This window comes from Triturus cristatus, chromosome 5_1, assembly GCF_964204655.1.
Source record: "Triturus cristatus chromosome 5_1, aTriCri1.1, whole genome shotgun sequence".
Taxonomy (NCBI): domain Eukaryota; kingdom Metazoa; phylum Chordata; class Amphibia; order Caudata; family Salamandridae; genus Triturus; species Triturus cristatus.
The window spans coordinates 185,833,674-185,841,965 of NC_140587.1; the positions used below are offsets into that span (position 1 = coordinate 185,833,674).

Sequence of the window (8,292 nt, forward strand, 5' to 3'; positions counted from 1 at the left end):
GGTCCAATCGATTCGTGAATACAATATCCTGGGGCTACTGTTCCCTCACCATTAGGGTTGCTGAGACCAGCTTCAGAGGGTACAAGTGAGAGAATGGGCTCCAGCTGCTTCCCATTTATTGTGTCGCAGGAATGCGCTAAGCACATAGCAGAATCGCTACGGGCTGTGAGCTTAAGCAAGATCTTCTTTGGGGGGGGATCCTTTGCAGAAAAATATCTGCCACTTTCTGGCACGCTTTGGATGGCTTGTTCTGGCCAATTAATAGGCTTTCAACTTCTTCAATAAGAGTGTCTATATCGTCCACCACACAGTTCGCTGCAGCACCCGCTGCGGATCTTTTAACTTGATTGGAAGCCCCATTTGGACTGGCCTTGGCCTTCCATTTACCCATTCTACAATGGTAACCCAAAACTGCCATAGGCAATAATCAGGCCTATCAAAAGCAATCCCTGCAAAGGGACTGTGTCAGACCAACTGCTTTTTGGCTATATCACCTGCTATGATATTAAAAGGAAGGTCAAGGGCATTAGTACCCGGTTGGTACTTGGTAGTGGCATTCACTTTATGATCCCATCATCTTGAGCCCTAAAACCAACGATTCAGTCCACCAATAATTAGCACAGCTGAACCAGCCAACACTTCTAGGAGATAGTTGTGGGGGGCCATAGCGTCTCACAGTCCAGTCACATTGCATTGCATGGTGCAGTGGGTAATGCCGTGGGATGACATGCTATTTCTTCAACTCCTGAACTTAGTCCCCTTTGTGTGTGCCCCTCGAAGCTTAGCCTAGGGGAGATCCTGGGTCTCTCATACACATGAAAAAGGGTGGAAATTCTGACTTAGACGCTCTTCAAGTTTTAGTGTTTTGGTCAATGAGAGGAGTACCAACTAACTTGCTGCAGACCACTTTAAACCTTGCACCTCAGTTTGTGTGATCTGTGTAACTCTTTTCCTCCTTCAGATGCCCCCAGGCTCCTTTCCCTGGTGCTGCAGCTCTCCCAGATATCAGGTCATGGGTTGAGGGTGGAGAGTTGGCTAGCTCCACTGTGTGGCAAAGCACAGAGTGATATCCAGAGGAGCTTTCTGCTCGTCTCCAGGTCTCCCCTGAGTGTAGAGTAATCTTCTCATCTGTTAGCCTCTGGAAGGCCTCAGTATTCTGCTCTATTTTGTGTCTGTTCCCATGATCTATTTACACCCATATTGTATGTGTAGGTGGGGTAATGGTCTTTAGTCGGTTCTCCATACCCCCAGTGCTTTAAATGGCCCGGTACTCACCGGTACTGAGTACCGGCACTTCCGATTTTTTCTGCACTCAGTACCGGCACTTCTCTGTAGCCAGGGAGAGTACCGGTACCCTGATCCACAGCACGGCAGGCGCAGGTTAGGTTTCTCCTCCAGGGCAGATTCCGCTCTGCTTTGGAGGAGCATGTAATTATGTGTAGATGGTTAATCTGTTTTAGTGCCATAAACGCATTTCTCGTGTGTTTTGACATGTGCTGCATCTGCTACAGAAGTCATTAGGTACGGTCATATATTCCTCTTCACCCCGCCCACTTGCCACGCCTCTATTCTAATGAGTACCTGCACTTATTTTTTCCCATTTAAAGCACTGATTGCCCCTAAATAGAGTGTAATTTTCGGGAAGGACTGAATATGAGCATTAGTTGATGAACTGACTTACAAAGCATCCATGAATTGCTGCTCCACTCCGTGGGCACAGTTCAATAAAGTTATTTTGCAGTTCACTCGCATGTGCTCAACTTAATATCCACGTCGAATGACTTTGTGCTAAAAACGAAATTACCTCTGCCATTCTATCATGTGGTAGAGATAATGCTGCTAGAGGATTCTCCATCCTCAAGTGGAGGAGATAACTCTTTATCTTCATAGCGTTGTTACTATGCTCGATGTTATGGAGAACCAAGTAAAACGGACCAGTGGTGGTGGAATATTTAGATGCTGCCTGGGTAGGATCATGTTCTCACACTACCTTTCTTCAGATGGGCATACATGTGTGGTTTCTTGAGTGTTTCTTTCCCTGAAGATCATGTGAGGCACAAGACAAGTGAGACATGTACCAGACAGCTAGTAGTTCAGAGTGAAGTGGAGGTTCAATCAGTTGCTGGAAGGCAAGTTTGTTTTCCAAATACCAAATTTCTGAAGGGAACAAAAGGAACATGGTAAAATGTATGAGTCTTGTAAAGCGCACTGCTGCCCTGAGGCGTCGTGGTGCTGTAGACCACTGGGGAACCCGTCCTGGCTATCCCTGTGAGATGGTCCCTCCTGGGTATCTCCAAGGTGAAACCAGGCATCCCTGGCGAATGTGGGGGCCGTTGTGGAGATGAGGCAAGCTAATGCCCAGAGTTGCCGAGTGTGATCCCTGGTTAGAATAGGCACCGAGGCGAGAATTATCGAGCCCGCTGGCCCTGGTCCACGACCCTGCCGCGTCAGGAATTGAACCCTGGTCCCAGGCCGTCCCCTGCTTCCGGGTCTGCTGCCTCTAACCAGTGAGCCACACCACTCCACACAGGGGTAATGACACGTTGTCTAATCCTTTCTAGGCATTGTTATTGAAACTGGCATTTTCCCGGAACAAGGAAAGTCATTGCGAAAAAAAGGAAGATAAAATAGTTTTTCTCACCTTCGCTTTCCCTCTTTTGTCCTTGAAGGTCAAGATGGAATGATAGATCTAGAGGGTGTCTGAGTCCACATGGGATACTGGGTAACACTGAAACAATTCCTTTAAGATTTATTTCCTATTTGATCTGTGTTCAAATGGTGAGCAGGGTGGGAGTATGGGGAGAAAGGTTGAGGAGTATGAAGGTCGAGGGGAGGACTTTGCCTTCTTGACTAACAACCCTTGGAAAACAGGCCCTCCTCACACACACACACACACACACACGCGCACACATATGCACACACACGCACACACACGCACACACACGCACACACACACTTTCCAAAAAGTTTTAGCCCTAAATGAGATGAAAAGAACTTCAGCTGTCCTCAGCATCCCTAAAGATATTGATACAAATTCTATTCATAAGGTTTTAGCTGCCACATTTCAAACGCAACTTCTTTGTGATGAGAAGGAGTGACACCATAAAAAAACTGCAACTTGTTTAAGATGTGCCATTTTACAACAAGTACAAAACGAACGTGCAGAAATATAATGTGATATTCCACTTGCCCCTTGTTTGCTCTCGGTTTCTGTTAGACCTGTCAGCCTTGGGGTAGTCTTCCTCAAACTTTCTGCCTTACTACTCCTATTTTTGCTATATTAGTTTTTGTTGGCTTTAGGATTCTGTGTACATGACCTCTGCTAACCAGTGCTAAAGTGCATGTTCTCTCCCCTTAAACATGGTGACATTGGCTAACACCCATCTGGCACATTTAATCTACTTGTAAGTCCCTTGTAAAGTAGTACTACATAAACCCAGGGTCTGTAAATTAAATGATACTAGTGGGACTGCGGCACCAATTGTACCACCCACTTAAGCAGCCCTTTAAAACTTTCCCAGGCCTGCTAGTGCAGCCTGTGTGACCAGTTTTAAACTGCCATTTCGACTTGGATAAAATTAACCTTTTCCACAGCTTACACCTTTCTTTTTAATGCATATGCCACCACTTGGATAGGTTCTAATGAGCCCATAGGGCAGGGTGGAGTGCATTTAAAAAGTTGGACATGTACCTTTAACTTTTACAGGTCTTAGTAGTGAAATGTTCTTACATTTGTTTTCCACTACTGCAAGGCCTGCCTCTCCCATATGACAACACTGGGTTACCTTTTTACATTTATTAAGTGGTAACTTTCAATTGGGATCAAGTGGTGATATCGAATTTGGTGTCTAAAGAATTGGATTTTAAAACCCTTTCAATGGTAAAGTCAGATTTTAAGTCACAATTTTAAAAATGACACTTCAGAAAGTTTGTATTTTCTTGTCCCAGCCATTTGGTGTCCCAACCAGCATGTATCCTAGTTCACAGGAATAGGTATATCTGTCAGTTGTTCTTTGTGTATTGCACCCAGACAGTGAGCAAAGGGAGAATAGGAGTTGGCAAGCTGGGCCATTTCTGACTAGATAGGGGGGAGGAACTGTCACCTACCACACTTGCACAACACATAGGGTCTGTCTCAGAACACCCACAAAGGGTTTCACACTAGTCTTTCATGCCCCAAACAAGCTCGGGCTAGGGCAGCGGGGTAGAAAAAACCAACCACCTCTGGAGGTGTAACCCTGAAAAAACGTCGCCTACTTCAAAGCTGGTACCAAGCATAATTAGTGGACCCTTAAACCCAACTCTTCATATCACTTCTGGACCTGTAGAGTCAGCCAGGAAGAAGGACTGCCCAGCGGTGAAGTTTGCCCAGCCCTGCTGACTTGCTTGCTGAGCAAGAACGGCCTTGCTGCCAAGGCCTGCTGTTGCTGCACCAAGACTCTTCTGCTGCTGTGGGCTGTGCTGCTCAATCTAGTCTACCTCTGTGGAACCAGAATTCCAGTAAATCTCCAAGGGTCAGTTGGCTGGCCCGTTGTTGCAAGCCATTGGGAGATAACAGGCTTCTTCGAGGCATCTCCATACAGCGTGATGCAGCCCACCATCGACTCCCTCCCAGTGTGATGCAGCTAGTCCTCAACGTAGATGCATCACATTGCAAGTCCTCGCAAGCACCAGTGACTTCTTTGATGCCTTTGCAGCCCAATGCCAACACCGAGCCAGCGCGATGCACATTGTCTCCTGTGCCGACACAATGCAGCACAGGTCTCCACAATCCCCACCGGCTTCCTCTATGCTGACGCAGGATTTCGCATCGCAGCGTCTCATCAATGGTCACCGACTCACTCCTTCACAATGCATCTCAACGCCAGACCTCACATTACAGCTCCTCCTCGAGTGCTCCTCAACCTTGGTGGTGCCACTTGATTCAAGGACTTTTCATCTTGATGCTCAGGCCCACAAGGTACTTTGTCAGTGGACTGTTCCCAGTCCTGTGTCTGGCCTTGGCTCCATCATTATTAGCTTGAACTTGTGAGTTGCACCCAGAGTGCCGTAAGCAGATAACTGCAGTTGGCACTTTTTGCTTCTTAGTGCTTGATTTTCACAAAACCTTTAAAATAGCATTACTCCGGTTGTACTAATTGGATTGTTGCTATTTTGATGTCAAATAAATTATTAGAATTCACTCCATTGTTCTAGATTGGTGTGGGATTTTCCTTGTGTTTTGTTTTCACTTTATCAGTATTTGAAGTGCTGCATACATACTTTACACATTGCCTCTAAGTTAAGCCTGACTGCTATGGGCCAAGCTACCAGAGGGTTAAGCACAGGTTAATTTAGGGTTTGCTTGTTTTTCACCGTCAAGAGTTGTGGTTGCTGTTTGAGTGGGGATTCACCCCTCTTTGGCCAGTAATACAATTTCTTTTAGTTTCTTCTGCATTTCACACAACGCTCCTCCAACTTGCATAAATATTAAAGGTCCCATGCTCCACTGCACAAAGAGGTTTTTGCATTACGCTGAAGTTAAATTTTTGGCATGAATTATGCAAGAAAAATTATATGTGCTGCTGTTTACACCTTGAAGTTCCTTGGAGGGTACATGAATGCTGTCCTTAGTAGATTGTACCTCTAGAGCAGAGTCGGACTGGCCTATCAGGCAATAAGTCAGTTCCCGATGGGCTGGTCTGACAGATCAGTGTGTGGGTCGATTTTTTTAACCATTTATTGGTCCTGATTTATGTGGGTCTCTTTCGCAGTATTTTCCTTATTACCACAAACAGCAAACACAAATACATGTAATCTCCCATACTTTGCAAAACACCCATACAGCATGTCTTTACAAGTTTAAACTTGAGTGATTTGCAAATGTGGGGCACTTTTTTAGCTATCTGGTTCGCTAATTGGGGTCATCTTTTATTTTGGTGCCCGGGCTTAATTTTTGTTCTAATCCGATCCTGCTCTAGAGTTTAGGCCCAGGTTACAAATGTAGAGTTCTGATCCCGAGCAAACACAAGTGTGCATAAGGATCGGAAATAACAATGTGGGCTAAAACTGGCCTGGAAAAAAGCAAAACATTCAGAATTGGATGCGTGAAATACAATTTCTACTCATTTCCATGTTCAAAATACAGAATAGAAGGTAATTACCGCACCACTAAACATCTCACCGTGGGTTCCTTGTATTTACCTAGTTTAGTAAATACCATATTATATTCAGCCCCGCTCGAAATCATGACCTAATCGTGAGTTTGTACATTAAATGTGGGTTTGTGGGTAAATATAAGTTTGCACTTCTATGTACTTCCGAGGGCCTCGCGCATGTAAAATGGCGCTGGCTGTGTTCAGCACGGGCCGCAGCGCCCCCACTGGCGTCCGGTCTAGCCTCCTCTGCAGCCTGCACACTGCCTGAGCTGCCAGAACATATTGCTTTAATCTTGCATTCTCTATTAATGTCGCTCAGGCGCAATTTTACAGTAGTTTGCACCTCGCGAGAACATCCAATTTCACTGAACTCCAATGATCTTTTTCGCTAGCGAGCAATTAAACTCTAATTTACATCTGCACATGAGATTAAAAACGGGACGGATTGGTTTTTGAGAGCCGCCACGTCTCAGTGGTGGAGATAATGGCGTTCGTGGAAAGCATTACCAGGTTTATTTTCTGGAAACAACATGAACAAATGTACACAGGCGTGCAGACCGTGCGCGAGGTAAACTTCCGCTGCATTGCGTGTTTATATAGAAGCTCTGGCTGGCAAATTAGGCAAACGCGTGAATAATCTAGTGGGCTGGCGATATCATGGGCTGTAGAAACGCTTGTTTGATGTGTCGCATTCTTACAAAATGTGGTCTTAAAGCGACCAGACGGTGCATAAAATAAGGTACATTTCTTTACCTTAGTCTGCATCGCAGACAATCAAAAAGAATGGGCGTTCTCGAATGTTCGTCGTTGAGTGACAACAAGACTCCCCTCTCCCACACATGCACTCACACCACCCTGCACCTCAAAGACCTCCTCTGGCTCCCCAAGCACAAATGACCGTTCTTCAGACTCCTCAAGCACCTATAAACATGCACAACATCGACCCCACCTACCTCAACCATGCATTAACTTCCACATACCAACCCGACACCTTCCTTCAGCGCAATACTTACTCACACACATCCCACACGGATCCGGCCGCCTTGACTTCTCCTACCTCCCTCCCAAAGCCTGGAATGACCTACCCCTGCACATCAGAGCCGCACTGCATCTCGCAAGAAACTAAAGACATGGCTGGTCATATAGTTTCAGCAGCCAGGGCCGGACTGGGAACACAAATCAGCCCTGACAACTCAGCTGGACCTGCCTGGGGGGTGGTGAGGGGGGAAGAGGAGCTGCTAGTGAGAAGTGGGAGGAGTTTGCTAGTGTGAAGCACTGCTACCGATTGTGCTACAGGGGGCCAATATTGCAGCACTGCTGCAAAACTGGCCCCCTGTGACAAAAGTGCCTCACCGCTCCAAAACAGGCCCCCATCCTTACAGCCCACCGGGAAAACACCCTGTGGCCGCTATGGCCAGTCCGGGCCTGCTGGGCTTGCACCACGCTGCTCCTATTATGTTAGTTCCATGATATCCTCCTGGGTGAGTCACTTTCCCTACAAATGCTCATGACCATTTGACCCAGTTCCTGAGGCGGAAGCCGGGAACTGGAGGTACTCTGTAATTTTAACATTTAACTGTGTGGTGTCACAAATTCGATCTTTTGTATTTTTAAAGGACCTAAGCCTCATACCTTTCTTAGCGCTCGCGCACAGCTGATGGATTAGCTGCTTCGCGCCCTTCCTGGTTCTTCCAGCCTGCCGCCGCCATCACCACCGGCGTGCACGCTGACTCCGCCCCTTTCTGAGGCCACGCCCCCCGCCCAGTGTACATAAACAGCCGATTCTCGAGCTGCAACGGAAACCATTTGACCCAGTTCCTGAGGCGGAAGCCGGGAACTGGAGGTACTCTGTAATTTTAACATTTAACTGTGTGGTGTCACAAATTCGATCTTTTGTATTTTTAAAGGACCTAAGCCTCATACCTTTCTTAGCGCTCGCGCACAGCTGATGGATTAGCTGCTTCGCGCCCTTCCTGGTTCTTCCAGCCTGCCGCCGCCATCACCACCGGCGTGCACGCTGACTCCGCCCCTTTCTGAGGCCACGCCCCCCGCCCAGTGTACATAAACAGCCGATTCTCGAGCTGCAACGGAAACCATTTGACCCAGTTCCTGAGGCGGAAGCCGGGAACTGGAGGTACTCTGTAATTTTAACATT

General features: G+C 46.9%; 1 long non-coding RNA gene across 1 annotated transcript in view; it reads right to left on the minus strand.

The window, feature by feature from the left end:
* LOC146830620 (uncharacterized) overlaps positions 1–7,227 on the minus strand; it is a 29,736-nt gene extending 22,509 nt beyond the window's left edge. The window contains exon 1 of the long non-coding RNA XR_014961175.1: positions 7,151–7,227. This is a non-coding gene — a long non-coding RNA (uncharacterized LOC146830620). The remainder of the gene's footprint in view (positions 1–7,150) is intronic.
* Between the last annotated feature and the right edge of the window lie 1,065 nt (positions 7,228–8,292).